The sequence below is a fragment of the Protopterus annectens genome, chromosome 12.part0 (genome assembly GCF_019279795.1).
Source record: "Protopterus annectens isolate FY-2018-M chromosome 12.part0, PAN1.0, whole genome shotgun sequence".
NCBI classification, from domain to species: domain Eukaryota; kingdom Metazoa; phylum Chordata; order Ceratodontiformes; family Protopteridae; genus Protopterus; species Protopterus annectens.
The window spans coordinates 1,416,193,174-1,416,218,871 of NC_056746.1; positions in this window are offsets into that span (position 1 = coordinate 1,416,193,174).

The following is a 25,698-nucleotide window of genomic DNA, read 5'->3' on the forward strand; positions in this document are numbered from 1 at the left end:
TCTCACTCTGTGGGTTCTGTTTTTGAGCCAGTTTGTGACCCATCTTGTGACATAGGGGTTTATATTTAAACTGGATAGCTTATCTATGATGCCCGAGTGGGGTATTGTGTCAAATGCCTTTGCAAGGTCCAGATAGGCTGTGTGGACTACCTTCCCTGCATCTATGGCTTTGGTGACTGTTTCAAAGAAGTTAACCAGGTTCAAAAGGCAGGATCTGTCCTTGACAAAGCCGAACTGGGTAGGATCTAGTGTCTGTAGGTCCCCAATGTCTTTGTTTATGAGCTCCATGATGATCCTCTCCATAGCCTTGCAGACTAAGCTAGTCAGGCTTATGGGGTGATAGTTTCCAGGGTCCGTAGAGGCTCCACCTTTGTGGAGTGGGACCACTGTTGCTGTACGCCATTCTGTGGGCACATATCCTGTAGTGAGGCTGAGATTGTATAGCTGTTTTATTTGAGGGATTAGTTCCTCTTGTAGTTCATGTAGGATGCAACCTGGGATGCCATCTGGTCCCATGGAAGCAGTGTTTTTTGTTTTGGAGAGGGCAGCCTTCACCTGAGCATCCGAGATGTTTGGGAGGCAGCCCTCTGCTGGGATAGATACTTGCTCTTTTTGGGGTGGGGGTGGAGAAGTTTACACTGAACCTGTCTGCCAGGATATTGGTGATGTCTGTGGGTTTAGTGTATTTTTTGTCATTTAGAATCAACTCAGAACAAGTCTGGGAGTTGCATCCCAGGTTTCTAACATAACTGAAAAAAGCCTTATGATTGTCTTTGGTGTCCTGTGCAATTTTTCTCTTGAAGCTGGCCTTGGAGGATTTTATGAGGGATCGTAATTTTTTGCTAGTACTGATCAGAGATGCCTTCCCTATTAGGGATTTTGCTCTATCATGTAGTAGCTTCCTCCTTCTGTTGTACAGTTTATTTATGGCAGGGGTCCACCAGACTGGACACCTGCCTTTGGATGATTGGGTCTTGGTTTTGTTTGGGATAGCATGATCCATGCATTCCTGGAGATGTCCGTAGAATGCATTTATATAGGATTCTGCAGTTTGGGCTGTAGTTTCCACTGGCCCTGGGGCCTTGAAGGATTCCACTTCAGTTTTGAGAAGTGAGAAGTTCGGTTTTGAGAAGTTTTTCACTGTGGTTTTCTGGGCTGGGGGTGGGGTCAGGATGTGGACATCCAGTGAAATTAATTTATGGTCTGATCTTACCAATGAGGGATATACTTCTGGTGTGGAGCATAGAGTCCCCATGTTGGTAATGATCAGGTCTAGTATGTTGTCCCCTCTTGTGGGAGTGGTGACTAGTTGTTCCACAGCATTTGAGATTATAATTTCCAGGAATCTTTGGGCTAAGGTGCTGGGGCTTGAGTAGTGCTTCCAGTCAATGTTTGGGTAGTTGAAGTCGCCCAATATAATGGTGTTCGGAGAGATCTTCATGTTCTCCAATGTTTTCAGGAAAGCCAAATGGGATTCCTGACTTTGAGAGGGTGGTCTGTAGGATGCTATAAACTGAAAAGCAGTCTTGCCCACTACAAGACGTTGTGTGTTATACCCATTTACATGGCTGTTTCCATCCATATTGTCAGGTCTGATAACCATGTTGTGCACTAAGGGATTATGTGTATACCTCTGGACTGTACAGGGTGTGTCCGAAGTTCCACATATATTGGCCAATATCTCTGCTGCACTCCACAGGGGCATTACATGCTAGCGACAGTACATTACAAATATTTCCTTAGGATGTCTGTCAGTAGCCAATGGCATATATGTTATAAGCAGATGTCACCTTCCACACACACCATGTCTGTGAAGACAATCCCAATGACAGTAGCAATAGTCTAGTAATATACCTGCTATACATACCTGACATCCCCTTGCACTATGACTTTGAGAGTATAAGGGCTGGGGTAGGGCTACACTCCATGTCCAGAACATATGGTGAAAATATATGTACATATACTTATCCAGATAGCCACATATATATAATTACACATGTGTACTACTTTCAATTACCACTGTCATGGCAACCACCCACTATAAATCTCTATAGCATGTGGGCGTGGTCCCTTTACATTTCCTGTGTGATGGACATCCTTCCTGTGTGTGGGCGTCAGTGTTACAGACAGCAGGTAGCAATACCTCTTACAGGAGAACCTGCACATTCAGAGCAGCCACATATCTGTAGGAGGGTCAGGAACTACAGACAGACTGTGAGTAGAGTTGTGTTATGCTTTGTATAGTACTGGTGTTACAGGGTGTGTGTGCGTGTACATACTAGTCTACCGTGGAATGCAGTCTGTCTGCATAGCTCACTACTGTGGGCCTATCCTCTTGCTGGACAGAGGTATGCCTATCATGTGTTGTCCGTCCACCACACAGATCCTGTGTCAGATATTACACTGGCAGTGTGTGTGCTGCATGCTATCAGTACATGGCTACATCCATTTCTGTTTCTAACCTCAATTCTCTGACTAAGGGTATGTTGTAGACTATCCTGTAATACCAGCACCTTGCTTAGTGTATGGCAACAGTGTTCCACATATGTGCCTGTATTCCAGCCTCTGTCCTCCATCTACATACCTAGCCTTGCACATATGTCATGCTGTTGGGGGTTGTTCTTTAGTGGGCTGTGAGTATATCACACTGCCTTTGCTGCCATTAGTCCACTGCTGTTGTAACCCCCAGACATACAGTGGGGCCGGGGCCATATATGTGTAGGCGTCACCTACACAATACATGTGTGTCCTTATGCACTCCAGAGGCCAGTGTATGTAACAGTGGTATATGGGCCTGTATTATTGAGTCTGGGTGGGGAGCACCATAAATGACCTAGGCTGTTACAAAATGTTGGGGTATCAGGGATGAGTTGTCACAAGGTATCTGGATGTACAGTACCATATACTTCACCTATATTGACATTACTTACATGAATTGGGGTACTGCAAGCCTACTGCCTCCTGCCATACAGACTGTTCTGTTTGTCAGTGTGCTCGTGATTGTGTCATTTATGCCTTGTTATGTACCAGTTACAACCCATTTTATCACAAAACGTCTTTACCTCCTGCTGAGTTTGTACAGAGTGTAGATAGAGGCTGCCGAACTACACACCTGCAGTACATACTGTGGATTGTTTGGTATCATGTGGCCCAGTCTGTCTTCACTATTGTACAGTTTGAAGGGCTTGGCCTGGACAGCAACAGTTGTGAACCTTTCCAGACTACTGTATTAGTGTAACTGTTTCACAGTTGCAGTACTATGTTTATATGGTTGTCAGTATCTGAACAGCTATATGCCATAGCATATAGAACTGTTACAGTACATAATTAAAGGATTCCCATTTCTGCAAATCAGTGTGTGGTGTCTTTCCTATGACCTTTCTATGGGTATAGGTTGCAGGCAATGATTGACATTTGTATGGGTGGCCCATACAGTGTCCAGTTGTTCAGGTGTTATCTGTAGGCATAGTGGCTGTTCCATATTGTGTGCACCTTCTACATATATATCTTACTGTACATATATCTGCGTGTGTATGTGTAGTCACATGTGTGTGTGTGTGTGTATATATATATATATATATATATATATATATATATATATATATATATATATATATATATATATATATATATATATATATATATATATATATACATATATATGTGTGTGTGTGTGTGTGTGTGTGTGTGTATATATATGTATCTGCATATCTGTGTCTGTGTATCTGTATCCTGGGGATGTTGATGGCTTCCACATATTACATGTCCTATGGGAGGCAGACTGTACTTGTTAGTGTATTGCAGGGTGCACATGTTTGGCTGTGGGGGGATGCCTATTCATACAAGTTGTATAGTGTGTGGGGCCTCTCAACCCCATTAACAGTGCATGTGGACATATGTGTTTTTGTTAATCTGCCATTGCCATCTACAGATGTATGGCCATATATACATATATCTGCTAACATATAGATAACTATATCCGTATATACCTACATAGATATATATCTGCATACACAACTGTAATATGCTGTGTATATGTAGACATATAGGTGTAGACATGTGTTGATTTAGGCATAAGCATGTATATATGTGCATATATAATGATATATATGTATATAGAGTTAGATAAACTATATATATATATATATATATATATATATATATATATATATATATATACATATATAGATATGTTGCATTTGTTTAGATTTTAGTATAGTTACACACACAGACATCTAGGTGTTGGTATACATTTTCTGTACTGTTGCATGACAGAATTGGATGATATGTTTCTGAAAACATTGAATTTCTGTGTATCTGTCATGTCTTAGTGGTACATCACTTTGTCTAGGGTGTGTAAAGTCCTTGTAAGAGCTGTTTATTTTGTTGCTGGGCAGAACAAGGCCCGTTGGATACAGAGTGATTAAGGCACTTTTAAGCAGTTGTAAGCAGGTCTGCGCTGGTTTGCACAATGGAAAGCACTGCTAACCTCCGGTTACAGTTTCTCATACTCTGTTAGCTTTTAAATTGCTTAACCTGTGTAGGCATAGCTTACCCCATGCGCAAACCAGCTTAAACCCTCTTACTGCTGCTTACAAATGCCTACTCTCACTTACCCCCATGCTCATTTCTTTAAAAGAAATGAAAAAAGGGTTGATAGGAAAGTGGTAAAAAAGGGGCACAGAGAGCGTAAGACAGTAGGGGAAATAGTTAGGCATGTATAGGAAGGGTGTAGGAAAGGTCCATAGCTGCCCATTTCTTCTACAGCAACAGCTGTGCTTATACACTGAATTTGGAGGTAGATTTGGACCATCAAACCCCTGGGGGAGGAGTGAGGACAGCATAAATTCATTGTGATGCCAATTAGACCAGATTACATGTGTCCAGTGGACACTTGTGCGAAATGGACAGCTATGTATGGGGTGAGATTTTTTTACGGGAACAGATTGTCCTTTTTTTTCTTTTTCAGGTGAGAGTGGGATGTTGGGGAGGGGTAGTGGGAATATTTGGGGAGGTAGGTTGGGTAGGTTAACAGACAAGACAAACAAGATGCATACAGGGGAGGTATATGACACATGTGGGGGGTAAACACCTTCGACAGGGGGGTGTTTGAAAGTTGCAAGCCCATCAGCCCCCAAATGGAAACAGTGGGACTGAGGTCCCCACCCATAGGCAGTCACCACTGCACTTTCACGGCCCCAAAGTTGGCTGTGCTAGGAGCTGTGTAGGAGGGGCAGGGTCACTCTCTAATTGCACCACTTGGCCCTCAAGCTGGTGCAGCTAGTCTCGAAACACCAGATCGAGCTCCCTACTCATCACAGCCCAGATGTGTTGATGGGTGATAGGTTCCCCTCCACTCCCGCTCCCAGGGGAGGTGAGCCCAATTCCCTGCAGAGGTTCCACCAAAAGGTGGCATAGGGCCCATGGAGGAGGAGGTCCCAGGCTGGACCCCAGATGTGCTGGTGCCCGGTGCCATGGCCAGCTGAGGTGGGACAGGTGGGTCTGCTAGGACCAGCCTTCCCATACAAGCTATGTTGTAGCAGGTTTATGACAGATATGGGTTAGTAACAGTCACCAGAATTCAGGATTAGTTATAACAGCATGCATAGGTATTCCCATTAACCCAAAACACCAGATTTAACACAGCTGCAGAGCAAGCAGAACACATGCATATATGGAACAACAGTGGCCATTACAGGGGCATGCACCTTTCATTGATGGCAACAGGCCACCAATATGGGTGTATTTTAACATGGCACATGCATAGAAACAAATGTGAATATTTATAAACCATTATGACATATGTCTCAACAAAAGTTTGGAGTGTACACATACCAGTTTAGGAGTGTCATTGGGTTATTTTGCACATATGGTAGGGGTGAGAGAGAGAGTTCAATTAACAACTAATATATCCTTGTAGTTTTCACAACATTCTTAGTCATTGCAGTGATCTTTCCCTTACATGTATTATTATACTACCCAATGGCCTTATATTGTACATTGTTATGTTCATAGATTATTATATACGTGACCTGTGTCTTATATACAGGAGTGACAAGATGCAGGTGTTAATGCAACATATGTTTGGAATTGCTGTCATATACTTTGGGTGAGGTGCTAGAATGACAGGCTTGTTTTCATATATATTCTATGACTATGCACAATTTTGACTATCAGTTATATGTCATTAACGGCTGCCTATATTTCTTGGATCATCACACTGATTTTTCAGGGGAACAGGGTACCAGGCTGGTGATATGGGCCATTTATCTGGACATGCTGGACAGATTGGAACAGTTGTGGGGTATGAATATGCATACAACTTTCAATTTGAACATTCTAGCAAATTCTGTACAGTTGGGTATAATTATGCAAGCAGCTTTCTAGCTGAACATTGTAACAAAATCTGTGCAGTTGTGGGGTATAATTATGCATACAACTTAGTAGCACTTCCAGGATTCAAACCCATGCTGTGTGCGACAAAAAATTATAGCTAACGTCACAGTACACTGTGCTGTCAGAGAATTGATGTAAAGTTTTCGACTGTTTTCTAAGTCTCCCTCACTTGTACAATATGACTGAGCTCTTGGCACTTCCAACATTGTTATGCAGGACTTCCTACACATTTTATCTGAATACCACAGTGTGGGTGACACTGCTTAAAATACAACAGTACTATTTATAGTATGCAACAGTTCGCCAACATATGAAAGAAGAGTAAACAGAAGCATTAAAGGGGTTATACCTTTATTCACAGACTATTACACATTTATTTCTACTGGTACAACACTTTCTAAGGCTCTTATATTTATTTGTTATGACAGTACATGCAGACTAATTACTAACCTGCCTCGCAACACAGCCTTTGCAATCTAGCAAAGCTTCCTGGTTCACAGCCCGCTTATCTGTAGCTGTCAGAGAAATACAGTAATATTTATCCATACCTATCCATAGTATATACAAGCTAGGCAATTATTTACTACTTAGTAGAATGAGTACTTACTTAGTACTGGGGCATTGGGCATCTGCCGAGACTCCTGGATCCACTGTTCCAGTACATCCCCCCTCCACCACTTCTGGTCAGCATGGTGGTACCTGACCTGCTCACCAGTCCGGGGGATACCTGTGGCACTGGTGAGGTCACGGGCGAGACTGTCCCAGGCCTCTGTTTTATACTGCGAGCCCTGGTACTGGCCCTTCAGTAATCTCTGCTCATGGTGTTTTACCAGGAGCCATACCATACATTTGACTCCTGGATGCCCCAGTGCTGCGCTTTAAATCGAGTGCCTTCACCCACAACAGCCATTCTGCCTGCAGTAGGAAGCTACAACCAGTTATGAGAAGTATTCCCGCCTGTGGGGTTTAAATACGGCCAATTTCCCGCACTTTCCTGTGATTTGGCCAGTTTTGAAAAGGCTAAGCTATGGGCACACCTGCTTACATAAGGTTGGCACTGCTTAAAGAGGTATACCACTAGGCAGATTGAATTGGCTCCCCTACACATTGCTTACACTTACTAACTTGAGCTGTGCTGCAGTTAGCATTGCTTAATAGTTAATTAGCACTATATTTGCTGTTTGGCAGTGATTTATTCTTCATTACAGGTTATATATGTGTCTGGTATCCGTGATCATGTGTACATACACTGTATGGGGACCTGGGGACTTCTACACTTTATTACAATAACACCTCAAATCTATGCTTCCTGCAGTACTCCAGTTCACATATTTATGTTCTGTCATGGGTTATACAACATCACACTGTACATAGATTCAGTTCACATGTTTGATTTGATTTTCCTGTGGTGAGGATTAGTTTGCTGACACCTCATTTATATGCATTGCTATGATGGCTTAGTGGTTAACTACTGTGACTGTGGTGTACTGGGTCCTGAGTTTGAGCCATGCAGTAGCTGTTTATTTTGTTGCTAAGCAAAACACAGGCCATTGGGTACAGAGTGATTAAGGCACTTTAAATCAGTTGTACGCAGGTTTGCGTGGAGCTAAGCAATGCTAACCTCCGGTACAGTTTCTTACACTCAGTTAGCTTCTACTTTGCTTAATCTATGTAGGTAATGCTTACCCCTGTGCAAATGCACTTAAATATGCTTACTAGTGCTTATATATGCTTACTACTGCTTATTTGTGCTTAAACCTGCTTACTAGTGCCTTATTCATTATGACACTGACACTTCACATCTGCATTTAATGCAGTACTCTGGTTCACATTTAAATGTTATTTAGTAGGTTATACAGCAAAAATATGTAAAACTATGTTCATATACAGATTTCACATGGAAAATGATATGTGCTGCAGTGGGGCTTGAACAGGGAATGCCTGTTCGTTAGGCGGATGCTCTAACCACTACACCATTGCTGTGCTGCTTCATTTACATATATATTCCTTGTTATCCTCTTCACCCTTTTCACCTGGTACAGTGGTAGCATTGTTGCCTCACAGCAACAGGTTCTCCTGTTCGATTCTCGGCTGGAGTGCCTTCTGTGTGGAGTCTGCATGTCCTCCCCACGGTCGAGTGGCCTCTGAAAGACATGCGTGAATGGGTGTGCCTTCATTGAAGATTGGACGTCGGGCTGACAACTCAGCACCATAAAAATTTACTGCCAATCATTAGCGGACCAGAGTTCCGCTGTGGCGACCCCTAACCAGGAAAAGCCGAAAAGACAAACAACAATCCTCTTCAGCCTTTTCAGTTGCTTTAACCATTGCTATGTGATGGGCACACCCGCACACCTATGGTTAGCTGTACTTGGGGTTTTAAAAAAAATAAAGGGGTTTCCTCTTTTTATTTTTATGTCCTGTTGCTGTTGTACACATGGGATACTGTTGGTGGGGATATGTGGACACCTTTGAGTGGTCTTGCTCATTTATCTACAGTTTCTGCTGTTCTACTTTGCAGGGGCATGTTCATTCTGAGAGCTCTGCTCTCAGACATGCCCTCTGCACATGCCCACACTCCGTGTAGGATTAGGAGGTCAGGCAGCGCACCTTCATTAATATGCATGGTGCGCTGCCATCCTCCTTCTAAACTGCCACTTCTGTGCAGGACTACATTAGTCCTGCATGGAAGATTAGTAAATCCGGGGGGGGTAATGTGGCATTTGTTTCCACAAATTGATTTTTCAATACTTGATATTATAATGGTTGTAGTATAAATCAGTTTCACCAGTTCTGCTAGCTGACATAATTATTTAGCTAGTTTTAGGTTTACTTTAATGATTTGCAGTGCATCTTTCCTTAGCTAATTTATTTAAACCCCTCTTTGAAACTATTAACAATTTCCAAATTAATATTTTTAAACAGCCAGCTTTTGACATGCTGGCTGACCTAGGTGGCCACTTAGGCCACAATGCTTCTGGGGCACTCTTTCCATATTTATTGTTATTTATTTATTTATTTTTAGAGAAATGAAATAGATTGTTTCTTTGCTCTAAAAATAAATAAATAACTTGCCCCTGTTAAACAAAATGTGTCTGCAGCATGCCAGGCACCCCAGAAGAGAGATGTTCCACTTGATTTAACTATTGAAGTCAAGTCAGGTCATAAACAATGCGAGGCCATAGAGAAGCGACTTCTCATAGCATTCAAATGTAGGCACAAAGCTGTGGTGCTCAGTTGGATGGGGGACGAATTTGTCTCAACCTGATGCATTTTCTTGAAAAATAAGAAGTAGGAATCATGAATGTATGGCTTTACTGACTGACTGTAATTTTCATCAGTTTAAAAGGATATCAAAAGTTTTATGAGGGACAGGTCTAAAATCCGAAACAAAATCAGAGACATTTTGCAGAATTCTGATCAGTTGAGAGGAATGGTGCTTTCTGAAAACAGAAGTGACAAAGTAAGTATTTTTGTTTTTTTAAACATGCTTGCAGTGATCAGCAAGATATTTTCTGCAATATTTCAGCTTTGTGATTTATATAAAGTAAATTGGAATACTTTAATGTGTGATGACTTGTTTGTATGAAGCAATTTAGATGAAATAATGTTTCATGGCCATCAGACATTGTGGCTATATCTGCGGGGAGGAACCGAGATTGGCTGAATTAACTGACTATATTATTTGCCCAGTTCAAGCAGTCACTATCTGGCTTTGGAGGACTAATATGTGTTTATGAGGAGAAACATGGACTATGTAACAAGACAACTGACATAGTAGGTATAATCGGTGGAGGAAAAGGACTAACTGCCTGCTGTCATTTGTTTAGTATTCTGTCTTTGCAGGACTAGTTTGATATGCATGAATCAACTTACAATATGTTACTATGTGACCACTGTTTATTTGGAGCAAAGATGAACTTTGTTACATGGCCATCTTCATTGATCAAAGTCTGACATCTGGATTGTGCATAAAAGTAGTTATAATTGCATAATGGGAGTTGCCTGGATGAAAGTAACTGACCCCCTTGTCACTTGCTCTATTTAAATGGTCACCTTGCAAAAAGAGGAGTAAAATGCATAACAGAACACCCAGGACTTCAGGGTTCTCAGGGGGCTGCTGGCCCCCAAACACCAAGACTATGTAAGTGGATTTTGACACTGGCTTAGTAATGGCCGTTGCCTTGAACCCCACCTAGTCAAAAAACAGCCCTGCTCAGAAGTATATATAGAAGACCATTGCATCTTGTGTGGGAAGCTGGATGTGATGTAATTATGTCATTAATCTTCCTCTCAAATCTCAGAGGTCACTATCCTTTGTTGGACTGGCGATAGTGTAGTCATTATTTCTTTAACTTTTCTCACAAACTTCAGAGGGTTGCACAGAACACTAAGCTTGTATAGGAGCAGTGTACTGTCTAAATGTAACAAGTTAGAAACATTACTGTAATTTTTTTTCACTTTCCTCAATCAAACCTTACTGCAGATGCACATACAGATGGCTATCTTCAGGGGGAGGGTAACAAAGCATTCTATTTACATATGTCTGAAAGCAATTATGTTCTATTTGTTTTTTGTTGTTTATTTTCTTGTTGAGCATACAGAAGATGAATGTCCTTTGTAGGTAGGATTGAGAAGGCATGATTTATATACATATGACAGTGGTAATCTGAAAAAAATGACTGTACATATTTGCCTCATAATTGCTATTTCAATTTAACAACAAAAGGAGATTACTTTTTTTTAATGGTAGGGCAGGAAGACTGATTCTTTTTTCCAAATATGATTTATGTATCATTGCAAGCATTTGTGTTCTTTGTTTATTGTACACTGTATGGCTCAGGGAAAAAAAGCTCTAAAATCCACCACAGATCATCAGTACCCCATGGCTTCTGGGTGCCCAGCAGCCCCTAGACGACCCAGCTTAATTTAGTTATTAAAGTGACAGCTTGGTCAATTAGGGTGTGTTGAAAAGATGCAAGAAAAATCAAAGTGGAAGAGCAAGATCTTTCCTTAATTGTGATTTATGTTCAGGCCATCATTGGATGAAAGATTAGTTTAAAAAACACTGTAAAATGCACTTCAGAGCATCTACAATTCCCCATGACTTCTGGGGATCTTGCAGCCCCCCAGACTCTGGCTTAATGCAGTTTTTTCCATCACAGTTATTACTTTCTAGTCTTGTTCAGTTAGAAGTTTATTGAAAGGATTCTGGGGTAAACAATGTTACAGAACAAAAACTGAATTTCTTCTTTTAATCATGATGTATTTTCAGGCCATCATTGGCTGTAAATGTTGTTTATAAAACTGTAAAATGCATTTCAGAAGCATCTAGACCTCCTATTGCCAGACTTCTGTCTTAATGTATTTGTTTTCTAAACAGGTAACACATAACAGTCTTGCATACTTAAAATGTGTTGAAAGAATGAATGAATGAATGCAGTGAAAATGAAGAGTAAGACAAACTGTGAGGCAAAAGGAAGAAAAAAGTAATCTGGATGAAGTGGTCAGGCTAAGGTGGGGTAGGCGTAGAAGGACACTGGCTGATGTGTGTGTGTGTGTGTGTGTGTGTGTGTGTGTGTGTGTGTGTGTGTGTGTGTGTGTGTGTGTGTGCGTGTGTGAGGGGGCAGTTGGGGTGGGAGAGTCATGAAGACCATTCTCCTAGGGTACCAGTTCACCTAAGGTCAGCCCGGGATTAGGTTTGTTGATGCTTTTTAAGCACTTTTTTGTGTGTAGAGTATAATTTTTATTTGATTAAATTTAATAAGTTTTGAAACTTTCTTTCAAAATTATTTTTAATCTTACTACCTTTACCCAATGGTCTCCTGTTTGGGTAGTCTTGCCTGTCAAAGAATGGCTAAATGATTTTGTGGAAAACTAACTTTGTGGTAATGATATTAAGTGACTTTTATTAATGTTGTTGAGTCATTATGCTTAATGAGCTATACAAGTACATATCTACAGGAAGTCGTTCTATGTATTCTTTTTAGATTCCAGCTGTAATACAATGGCATAACTAGGATGAATCAATCATCTGCTTGCTAGTTTTGTAGGATATAAAACTGTAGCATGATATTGTGTGCAATGAGGCTGAAATCAATGTATCTCCCCCCTACTTCATCCGTTCTACCCATCACAGTGCACCATGTCCATTGGTGGGTCTATTTGTGTGAGCTGAGGCCAGCAAGAATCCTAAGGAAATCCCCTTGGGCAGTGGCTGCAACTGTTTTCTGCTGCTGAGGATGTTTATATTGTGACCTACTCTTGTTTCTCATCTATCCCTGCTTTCATCGAGAACACACAAGAACTATTCCCTTTTGTAGAACACAGCTCCCCTGAGAGGGCGACTTCCATGAATGTCTCCCACTCCACACTCCCATCCCTTCTTGACAGCTCCTCAGAAGCCCAAGCCACTAATCAAACCTAGGTTACATGAGCTATAGTTATGATTTCATCCCTCTATGTCACAGTGTTGGCTGACTTTAATATAGTTTGGTCACATGTGCTTTTGAAAAGGTCTCATGGGAGTTTGTACTTCTAGCTGTATTGATATGTAAATATACTATATTTCTCAGATATAAGATTAACACAGCAGAAATAATATGTCTAGCTGTATTCTACATTATGTTTTATTACCTAGAAGAAGTTCTCCTGTTCAGTTCTAGAACTGTGAACTTTCTGTTCACAGTCTGCTTTTCCTCCTACATTCTTGTGGAATTTCTCCAGGTACTCCAGTTTAGTCCACTTCACCGAGATATGTTGTAGGTCGATTGCCAAGCTTCCAAATTTGATCATAGCTGTGTTGTGTATGTGCACGTGTTTGTGTGTGTGTGTGTGTGTGTGTGTGTGTGTGTGTGTGTGTGTGTGTGTGTGTGTGTGTGTGTGTGTGTGTGTGCACTCGCGCATGCATGGGGGGGGGGTCTGTATGTGGTATATTAGTAGGCATATGCATGATATGATTGACAATTTAAAAAAAATAATTACCATGCCCAGAATTGGCTTCAAAGCCTTGTGCTTATTAGGTGCCTGGATATGTCCCACTGTTCCTACAATTCTGTAAATGATGTAGCAGGTTATCAGGAAAACAAACAATTAAGCCAATTATTTATCTACAGTGTGATACCATAGCTGTAGGCACATTGATGAAGTGCTTCACATTACTGCCTTGTAATGCTTGATTCTCCATGTAGTCTATATCACCTCCCTTTGCCTGTGCTGGTTTTCACTGCATACTATGATAAGTGCCTTTAGGATATGTGTGTGTGTGTGTGTGTGTGTGTGTGTGTGTGTGTGTGTGTGTGTGTGTGTGTGTGTGTGTGTGTGTGTGTGTGTGTGTGTGTGTGTGTGTGTGTGTGTGTGTGTGTGTGTGTGTGTGTGTGTGTGTGTGTGTGTGTGTGTGTGTGTGTGTGTGTGTGTGTATCCTGGACAGACTGTTAGTACATCCAGGATTTCTTTCTCTGTTATATCTCCAGTAAGGCCTGAGTTTACTGTATGAAATGGATTATTCAGGTACAGAAAAAATGAGTAAATGAGTGAATAACTGAATGAATGAATAAATGAAGGAAGGAATTAGTATATCATAAAGCTGTTTTTTGTGCAGTTTCAAAACTGAGTTCTACTACATTCAATTAATTTCCTAAAGATACTAGCAGAAGACATGCAGCCTTCTCTTATAACAAGTCACTCATGAATTCTTTCAACTGCTATTAATCTAGCAGAAAATATAAATAAGTTAACTATAGATTATTATTCCTTTTGCTCATTTAGATGTAAATATATTTTTCCTTTCTTACTTCTACAGTCAAAGAAAAGGTCAGGAGGTTTAATGAAACTTTTGCCAAGGAACCCATTGCAATAGAGTATATTAACACCCAGTGTTGATCAGAATGTAACGTGTGTGTGTGCTATGTCTTTAATACTGACTTAGGAAATATAGCTAAAATGTGTCAGTATGGTGATTTGAAAGATGAGCTGATAAAGGACAGATGTGTGTAGTATTAATAGTGCTGCAGTGAGAAAGATTTTTACTTCATGACAGTGATTTGACTTTATAGGTTCATAGGTTCATAGGTTGGTACTAGGCAATTGGCCCTAGGGCCCATACAAGCCTAGCCATAACAATTCCCTGGCTATTTCTTCCCACACTATTTACTTCCTGGACCCCTGTCTAGCAGGGCAACTGACGTGATCCTCGGGGTGAATTTCCTTTCTCCCATCCAATCGTCAAGGTTTCTTTTGAAGAGGGCCAAAGAGGTGCTCTACTTGACATGTACGGGCAGTCTATTCCAGAGTCTGGGGAGTCTCTGGGTCAGAAACCTATCCCTCCAGCATGTTTTGTTTATTGTGATGACAAGGTTTAGATCCCTGGAGCACGTGGCTCTGAGGGACTGGGATTTCTTTAAGTGTAGCATGTCCAACAGCTCTGGGTTTGACATGGCCTTGTATGTTAAGCAGAGATCGCCTTTGAGTAGACGATATGTGACAGAGTATAACTGGAGTTTTTTAAGGTTGTCAGCATAGGGCATCTGCTTTATGCCTGTGATTCTTTAATTGAGGTATTTCTGCAGCCTTTCCAGTGGTTGCAGGTGTCTTGAGAGGTACATACCAAATGGGGCATTGTATTCTATAATGGGTCTAATGAGGGATGAGTACAGTGGGACAATGACCTTCTTTTTTCTGTATGAAAAGCTCTTAGTGATGAGGTGTGCCACATAGAAGGATTTCCTGACTGTTGTGGTGATGTGGTTATCGAAGGTGAGACCACTGTCCACCTGTGTCCCTAAGTCTCTTATCACACTTTCAGTGTTTAGTGTACTGCCACCTATGTGGTAATTCATGGATACATGTTTTTTCCCAAAGGGGATAACTATACATTTCTTGGAACTAAGCTTGAGCCCATGGCTCTGTCACCAAGCATCTGTTTCTGTAAGGCCCTTTTGTAGAGTATCCACATCATTTGGAGATTCAATAATGGCTCCCAGTTTGCAGTCATCTGCGAACTTTGTTAGCCAGAGTCCCTTAGTGTTGGCCTGTACTTTAGAGAAGTAGATGCCAAACAAGAGTGGTACCAGGCCTGAACCCTGAGGGAGTCCACATGTCACTTGTCTGGAGCTGGATTTGGAGTCAGCTACTTTTACAGTGTGGGTTCTGTCAGTAAGCCAGTTGGCAACCCATCGAGTGACGTAGGGATTAATGCCCAGCTTAGTAAGTTTATTTATGATTTTAGAGTGGGGGATGGTGTCAAAGGCTTTGGCGAGGTCCAGATAGGCTGTGTGGACTGCCTTACCCTCGTCCATGACTCTGGAGACTGATTAGAAGAAATCAATCAGGTTCAGGTGACAAGATCGGCACTTCATGAAACCAAACTGGGTGGTGTCCAGTGTTTGAAGGTTGCCAATGTCTTTTTTTATAAGTTTCATGATAATACATTCCATGGCCTTGCAGATCAGGCTCATCAGACTAATGGGGCGGTAGTTCCCAGCATCCAAGGTGGATCCGCCCTTGTGGAATGGGATAACTGTAGCTGTGCGCCACTCAGTGGGCATAAAGCCTAAGGTGAGACTATGATTAAACATGACACTTAGGTGAGGTGCCAGTTCATTTTGTAGTTCATGTAGTACACAGCCTGGGATGTCATCTGGTCCCATGGATGCTGTATTCTTAGCTTTGGAGTGTGCGTTTTTTACCTGTGTGGCCATTATTACCAGAATTTGTCAATCTTCTGGTATTGAGATGGGCCATTTAGGGGGTGAGTGGGGAGTGAAGTTGGCACTGAATCAATCTGCCAGGATATTGGCAATATCCTTGGGATCAGTATATTTAATGCCATTCTGTTGTAGATCAGAGCAGATCTGAGCATTGCCATTTAGATTCTTGACATAGTTATAGAATGCCTTGTGGATGTCTTTGGAATCTTTGGCAATTTTATTTTCATAACAAGTTTTGGATGATTTTATGAGGGATCTTAGCTTCTTACAGAGGCTGGTAAGGGAGTTTTTTCATCCTGGGATTTTCCTCTTTTCTGCAACAGTTTCTTCCTTTTGTTGTAAAGTTTGTTTATGGCAGAGGACCACCAGATTGGCTTCATTTTTTTGGAGGAGAGCATCCTGGCTCTATTTGGGATGGCACAATTCATGCATGAGTGGATGTGCTCATACAGTGCCTTAGTGTAGGACTCAGCAGTTGAACTTTCAGTTCCCGTCTGCATGGGTGTCATGAAGTTTGTCACTTCTGACTTGAGTAACATGAAGTTGGCTTTGGAGAAGTAGTTTTTTTTATGGAGGTTTCCTTACTGGGGGGTGGGGGTGGGATGGGGATGTTAAGGGTGATTAGCTTATGGTCTGACCTGACCAACGAGGGGGTGACCATATATGTTGAGCATCGATTTCCTATGTTGGTAATGACCAGGTCTAGGATATTGGAGCCCCTGTTGGGACAATGGATTAGTTGATCCAGGGCTTTGGAATTTATGAATTCCAAGAACCGTTGGGCAAAGGTGTTGGTACATGAGTAGCTCTTCCAGTTAATGGCAGGGTAGTTGAAGTCACCCTGTATTAGGGTGTTTGGTTGTATCTTAATATTTTCCAGTATGTTTAGAAAGGTATAGTGAGAATCTTGGGACATGGTGGGGGATCTGTAGCAAGCTACAATTTGGATTGCAGTCTTACTTAGTGTTTGTTGCACCTGGAGAATTTCAGACGCATTGTGTTGGGCAACTAGCCTGGTGGTGTGAATATCCTTGGTGAATATGGACACTCCTCCACCTTTAGCGTTTTCATCCTGGTTTGGTGGCTGAAAAGTGTGGTAAGAGTTGTAGCCTGATATTGTAGGGGTGCTCTCTGGAGCCTTGAACCAGGTCTCAGTAACTGTACAGATATTGATGTTCTCCATTTTTAGGAGTGCCTCGAGAAAGTGCATTTTGAGGTTTAGACTTCTAGCATTGAGCAGCATTACCTTCAGATTTTGCATGCTTGTACCTGTTATGGTGGTGGTTTTGTCCTTTGAACTTTTCCTAAAAAAGGCACTATAGGGGTGGCAAAAGCCTTAGCCAGTAACCTGAATCCCAGGGATGACAGGTGCAGACCATCTCTGGCAAAGCATCGTGGTCTGTCGATCATGTCATCCCAGGCAGACAGATACTGGATCCCCTTTGAATGACACCAGAAGCTTAGCCAATTGTTGAAGTCAATCATTTTTGTCCTTATATTATGGTATCATTCTGGGCGAAGGCAGGATGCTTCTCAGGGTTAGGGCCATACCTGCCTGGGCCACATGATCCAAGAGCTCTTTCATGTCTCTTTTCATGTAGTCCATGGAGGTATGTCTCAAGTCATTCACTCCAACATGGACAATGACAGAGTCATATTTGTACTTGTTGTGGAGTGACTTGAGTGCATGTGTTATGTGGTGGATCCTTCCATCCGACAGGCAGCTGACTGCAATTTTCTCCTTGTTCAGCCTGGTGAGTGGGACATCAGTGTGCCTGACTATAGAGTCACCTATGACTAAAGTGTTAGATACATTTTCTTGCCTTAGGGGCTGTTGCTGGGTGGCACACTGGTGTTGTGAGCTATGTGACACTTTGGTTGTGATTGGTCTTTGTTTCAGCTTCGGAGGTACTTGTTGCTTGGGCAGGTTACTGTTAAGGCCCTCTATATATGATCATTTAGTGTTGCTATGTGTGGGTGTTGGTGGTGTGGGTTTAGAAGGGCTATGTGTTGCTTGAAGTGTAGTGCAGGTGTTAACCTTCTCCTCTTGACTGTCTAGCACAATCTTGAGTGGAGAGAGCTTTGCTTTCAGTTTGGCTATGTAAGTGCATCTCTCACAGGCTGTAGTGTTGGGTGGTAGGATGAGAGGGTTGTCTGTTTACATGAGACAATTGCTGCATTGCCTCAGTATGCCCAGATTCACCAGGTGGACAGGAGAAATCTCCGGAAGCTGACCCTTAGACATGCCTGGTTTGGTGCTTTTTTTGTAAAGTACAGGAGCTGTTTTCTCTTATCTTAGCAAGCTAATTTGCAGTTATAGGCTGTTTAGTGCCTATAATTAATTTCTCCTTATTAACAGGGAGAGTTGAGTGCTTGTATCAGTTTAAGGCTTCCTAGTGCATTCCAGCAGGTATTAGTGCAAGTGCTAGTCACAGGGATGCTTAAAGGTAAGATGAAAAAAAATTGTTTATCCTAAGCACTGCAATGTGCACTAGAGAAGTTAGATGTGAAAGTAGGTAACTTAAGTTTTACCTGTCTAAAAAGTTAAGTTTTAGTGGGGGGGTCACTATTTTTAAAACAGCAAGATAGATTGAAAGGGGGTGGTCACTTTTGTATTCTGGTACTATGGAATACAGTAGGCTGGCCAATAAATGTAAATATTTGAAGGGGAGTGATTTCACAAAATTATAATTTTGTGCTTACTCACACAAGCCAGTGAAGGCAGAGAGGAAATGAGATATATGGTCAAATTAACATAAGAGGCAGGCAACTAGAAAGACAGTGGTATTTAAGAACACAACAGTAACCGGGTGGGGAAAAAAATTGCCTGACTCACAAGGGACAGAGCTGTGGTCTCTTTTGAAGTTTTAATGTGCAGTTAAAAGCAGACTACAAGTAAAACACAAGGTAAAGAAAACAAATCATAGTATTCAAACTATAAAAAGGCAATAAAGTAATACAAAATACAACAAATAAAAAGCAAACTAACCTTTCCTTCACAGCAAAGTGTAGCAGAGTCTGGGTGAGCCTTTCCTAGTAAAGCATTAAGCAAAGCAATAGAGATTTGACAGATCCATGACGTGACAGAAAGACACAAACATGCTTGTGAGTGACAAAAGCATGGTTTCAGTAACTTCCAGAGCAAACATAAGACAGTATGCAACACGTGGCAAGCAGAAACAGGCCTAAGCAAAGGGCAGTCACAGGGTTTACAAAGAAGGTTTGAAGCTTTCCAGTAAGTTCCAGAAAAAGTGCAAGTTCCACTGCCAGCTCAGATCAACACAAATGTGAGTCAGTGAAACCCAAGTTTAACTTTATTAACTGTCGCAATTGTGGTGCAAATCATGAGTCTAAAAGAGAGAAGTGTTTAGCATTTGGTCAGCCATGCCACAAGTGTAAAACATGGAACCATTTCCAGAAGTTTTGCAAATCAAGTAAGCCTCACTCAGTTGTAAAGAAAGGTTGTACAATGAAGCAAGTTGATGAAGTAAAGCTGAAACAGTCTGCTTTCTATGTGGTTGGTGTCTCAGTACTTGGAGAAAGAGTTAATGCAGTAAACTTATTAACAAGGAATGAAGTGTTTTGTATGGTTCAGATCGATGGAAAGTCCACAGAGCTCAAAGTAGCTACTGCACCAAAGTGTAATGTTATATCAGCAGACACATTTGCAAAAGTGAGAACTAATGAACAACTCAATGTGATCAGCAGTGTGAGACTTGTTGCATGTGGAGGTGAAAAAATTCAAACCAAATGTTCAGTAATACTTTCATGTTATTTGGCTGAGGACTGTTACAGCTTATTATTCTATGTAGTTCAATGACCAGTACAGTTTTATTAGGTCTCAAAGACAGTTTGAGAATGAATCTGCTTTCTTTTGCCAAAGAAGTTCATCATGTGAGTGCAGTTCCAAGTTCATGTTTTTCTGAAGCCATTTTCTCAGAGTATGCTAATGTTTTGATGACAAGTTGGGCGAACTGCCAGTTGTGTATTCCATGAAGTTAGATCCCGAGGTCACTCCAGTCATCAGACCAGCAAAAAAGTTTCCAATAGCAATGCAAAATAAAGTAAAATATCAGTTGGATAAGATGGTGCAGCAAGGTATGATTTGTCCAGTCACAGAACCAACTAAATGGGTATCGCCCATGATAGCCACTCACAAAAAAGGCTCAGACAAAATGGGAATATGCATTGTCCTAAAGATTTGAGTAAAGCATTAAAAAGGCCATATCATACAATGTGTACAGTTGAGAAAGTTGCAGATCTAATACCGAATGCCCCTGTATTTTCTGTTTTGGATGCAAAGAGTTCATTTTGGCAAATGATGCTTGATTGCAAATCCTCATTTTTAACTACTTTTGGTACTCCATTTGGCAGATACAGATTCCCAAGGATGCCATTTGGAATAAATTATGCAATGGAAATGGAACAAATGTTTTCAGGATATCCTTGTGCCATAATAGTAGATGATCTCTTAGTTGGAGGCAAAGGCAAAGCAGAGCACGACAGAAACCTCAAGAAAATTCTAGACAGAGCACATGAAATAAATTTGAAGCTCAATCCTCTGAAGTGCAAATTCAGAGTTCCAGAAGTAACCTATATTGGACATTTGTTTACAAGTACTGGCTTAAGACTTGACTTGACCCAACCAAACCAGCAGCTATTTTACAGATGTCAGCACCATATAATGTGCAAAGTTCACAGCATTTTCTGGGCATGGTCAATTATTTAAGCATGTTTATACCAGATTTCAGTGAGTTGACAGCATCTTTGAGAGAGCTAACATACAAAAATGTGGTATGGTCTTGGTTGCAACATCATCAGAAGATGTTTGATGACCTTAAGCAGAAAATTGCCACCTCGCCTATGTTAAGGTACTATGATGTGAATAAACCAGTTGTCCTTTCCTGTGATGCTACAAAATTTGTTCTAGGTACACTTATTCTTCAAGAGGGCAGACCAGTAGCCTATTCATCTAGGACACTTGCTTAAACTGAGATGCATTATGCTCAAATTGAGAAAGAGCTTTTAGCAATAGTTTTCACATCTTCCAAGTTTCACGATTATATTTATGGTCGAGCTATTCAGATCAAAGCCGATCATCAGCCTCTAGTTACCATTCTAAAGAAGCCTATGCATTCTGCTCCAGTGATATTACAAACAATGATGCTCAAATTGCAAACATACAATTTCAAAATGGTCTACACTAAAGGTAAATCTGGTTTATACCTTATCCAGATTGCCTAGAAGTGCAACAGAACAGCTTGATGCTGAAATCTTTGACTTTGATGTGATGTCAGTGCATAATCTTTCCACCACTAGACTTAATGAGTTGAGATATCACACTATGACTGATCCAATTTTGCAAAAGCTTTACTGCTACATCACTGTCAGATGGCAGTCAAAGCAATCTAGTGTATCACCAGGTGCAATCATATTTTCCTTACAGAGATGAACTGTTGGTGGAAGATGGCATAATTTTCAGAAGTCCTAAAATTGCTGTCCCTGCTTCCTTACAGCAAGAATATATTCAGATTTTGCATCATGGTCACCCAGGTTTATTATCCACTAAGAGAAGGGCAAGAGAACTAGTATTTTGGCCTTCATTATCAAAAGACATTTATAGAGTTCTTTCTTCTTGTTCAGTATGTAATGGTATGAGAGTGGATTTGCAAAGAGAACCACTTCAGCTAAATCCAAGACCTGAACTACCTTGGTCTACTGTAGCAACTGATATCTTTGAGTGGTACAATGAACACTATTTGGTTTTGGTAGACTCTTACTCGAATTGGTTTGAAATTGATCTGCTACCAAACTTAACTTCAACAGCTGTTATCACTAAGTTAAAACATCATTGCCCAGTTCATGGCAGTCCATACAAACTTTATTCTGACAAAGGGACTCAATTTACTAGCCAGTTATTTCAGAAATTTGCAAGAGAATGGGACTTTGTACATGTCACAAGTGGTCCTGAATATCCTCAATCCAATGGTTTAGCTGAATGAGCAGTACAGAGTGCAAAGCAATTACTTAAAAAGTCAAAGCATGACAATACTGATATATTCTTGAATCTACTTAATCTCAGAAACATACCTGGAGATGATATTCTTGGCTCACCTGTTCAAAGACTACTTTTCAGACAAACTAGAACAATGCTACCTATTTCATCAAGTTTGTTACAGCCTAACTTTAAGAACATTAAAACCCTCAAGGCTCAATTACTGAAGAAGCGTAATATCAAGAAATCTAGCTATGACAGCTCCAGCAGATTACTTTGTTCATTGGGGAAGGAGAGATGGTATGAATTAAGACAACTAAACGTTTTGATCGAATAGGACAGATTACAGGCATCTGTGCCAAGCCGAGATCCTATTTGGTAAGCTGTGAGGGTATGGAGTATAGGAGGAATTGCAGATATCTTCTTCGTGTACCAGAATCATCATCATTGCAATCATGACATTGTATCTGTAATGCAAACTCTAAATAGAAGAATGAATCAGACATTGTTTCCAGACCATAATGTGTTCAAAAGTTTGATTCTGTTCCAGAGAGCAATTTGAACATTCCACAGGTCAACCATTTTGCAGAGACTGTCCCAGTTACTAAATCTGATTCCCAATTTTATGTTGCATGATATGGATGAGTTTCTAAGCCTAGTATGAAATACACAGCAACATGGACTTGATTGCATATATCTGTGTAGTTAGTAGTTAACACATGCCAGCATAACTACCCACAGTTTTATAAAGATTTTTTTGTCATTTGAATATCAAATTCATTTGTACAGATGCTTTTGTTAAAACTGTATTTGTAAAGTTGCTTGTGTTAACAATGTGTCCATAGTGGGTTCTGCTAGACAGAAAAGAAATATACATCTATGTCAAACTGTATTGTAACTGATGAAATGTCTATATGTTAACAGAGGATGCTGGAAGGGAAGGGGTTAAGCTCAGCCCAGCTAACCTTAAGAAAAATAGCCTGAAATTAAATGGCTTGGGTTAGACCATAAATATTTTACCTCACAGGCCTGAATGCATCCAGAGATGTAATGTCTGGGCTGGGATCCTGCTCTTATTGTACTTAGTGGCAAACTAATTGCTACCCTGGGGTTCCATAGAATGGCATGTTAGTCTCTGTAGGAACTGTGGCAGTACTGAAATTGTTTTACAGTCTCCAGATGCTGGAATAAAACTTAGCGAAGCTCTATGTTGTGAACTGTGACACATCTGTGCCAGATCATGGCTCAGGTTTCTAGTGAGGGGGTAGTGTGGGAACCACAGAGGCAGGTGACCAGACGTGATGTCATTTTGTAGCCAGTGTGATGCCTGTATCCTGGCCCAACAATCAAGAAGCCTCAATCCTCACTACTAACTCCAAAGAGAGTGTCTCATATGTGGAGAAAGGATAACAAAGACACAAAGTAAAGTGCAATTTCCCTTAAGAGCACACAGAGATCACAGTCAGTCCAGGGCTGGTCACTCCCTTGCTCTCCAGGTCCCCAATAAGACTCCCCACTGGTACAGCTATAGCGTCCAGATCTCAGCTTAGTGGGCAAGCTAAAACCTCTAGCACCCTCTCAGTCCAACCAGTGCTTTGTGTCCCTGCCCAAGTAGCTGACACACACACACACACACACACACACACACACACACACACACACACACACACACACACACACACACACACTCATGCACTTTGAGAATAGTTTATACAACTGCACAGACACTCCTGGGGAAGGCTGGCACAGTTTCTCCAGATGTGCCCCTTTCTCCCAGACTATATGGTAGTTCCACTTGCCACCACCAACTAATACTTATCAACTACTCAAAGACCCTTAAAAGGGTGTCCAATTATTACTGTGCAATATTATTATCCAATTGGTAGCATGACTAATCAGTCAAAGCTTATTTGGAGTGACTTGCACAGTAAACTCTATAAATATGCAATGTACTCTAGAGCTTAAATTATCTCTACACAAACCAGCCACAATTAAAAGGTTTTAAAATATTTAATAATAAGTAATTAAAACCAGAAGACAATACTTTCTACCACACAGTCAGTGCTAGTCAAGAGTTCAGAAATCACACAGAAATACTTAAAATAATTCAGTAGTACAGTTCTGACATCACAGAAAAAACACTTAGTCTAACCTTTCTAGCTTCTAGCTATCCCAAAAAGAAAACACAAGTCTAAGATAACTTACATGTGAGCAAGAGGCAGTGTTGTGAGTTGGATGATCCAGGCAAAAATGCTTAATGCCTTCTAATTCTCTCTGTTTAAATTGAAACTGCAGTTCTGATAAACATTTCATCATTTCTTTTACACTTTCCTGGAGATCCCAGGCTACACATTAACTGCATTTACATTCTTAACATCTCCCTTTTGTTATCTTGCAGCTGGTCAAAAGCAGAGCAATAAAAATACATTTGCATGCTTAAATCTAGCAATTTAGCTCTTGGCTAAAACAATAGAAAGAATTTCTTCATCTAGACTTTTCGGCACCACTGCTACTTCAAATGGTCACCACATGCTTTACTTTGGTCAGTAGAGTGCATTGTTGTCACATTTATTTCCAGTTCCACATTTAACAGTATTTCTTTACATTTAAGACAACAAGCCTGTAGTTTACATTCATATTTAGAAATGAGAGAATTATCTGCAAAATTATATGTGGCTAGGCTGGCAGCCTTCCCCCTTCTCTGCCAGTCTTCACCCCCCCCCCACAGAGAATTCAAGCTAGTTTTTTAGGTGACCCTTGAGAAATGCCACTTGAGAGGGTCAGGTCTATCTCAGTATACCTAGCCCATTTCCTGTCTTGAGAGCCCATCTGCATTGGCATTGCTACTCCCACTGTGGTGCTGCACTGACATATCATATGCTTGCTACCCTAGGTTCCATCTTACCAACTTGGCATTTTGCTGACTGGCTCTTTATAACCATGTTAGGGGGTTGTGATTTGTCATAACAGTGAATTTCCTTCCATACAGATAAGGCTGAAGTTTATGCAATGTCCACACTATGGCTAGACATTCCTTTTCTACAGCTGTGTAACATTCCTCCCTGGGTTGGAGCATATGACTGAGATAAACCACTCGGTGCTCTTCCTCCTCTAAAGAAATCTGGCTAAGTACAGCCCCCACCCCATGGTTTGAAGCATCCACCTGCACAACAAATTATTTGCTGTAATCTGGACTGGCTAACACAGGGGGGTCCTCTCAAAGCTTCTTTAAGCTTCTGGAATGCCTGCTGACATGCTGGGGTCCACACTACCTTATCTGGCCTGTTCTGCCTTGTTAGGTCTGTGAGGGGAACAGCTACGGTACTATCACTGGGGATGATCTTTCTGTAGTATCCTGCTGTACCTAAAAATACCCTCAACTGCTTTTTAGTAACAGGTGCAGGCCATGCCTGAATGGCTTCCACTTTGGCAGGTTCTGGCCTTATCTTACCACTCCCCACTCTATGTCCTAGGTAGGAGACCTCTGCTATACCCACCTGACATTTGCACGGCTTAATGGTCAACCCTGCCCTCTGTAGTCTGCCCAGCACATCCCTGACATGCTGAAGGTTTCCAGCCAGGAATGGCTGTAGATAGCAA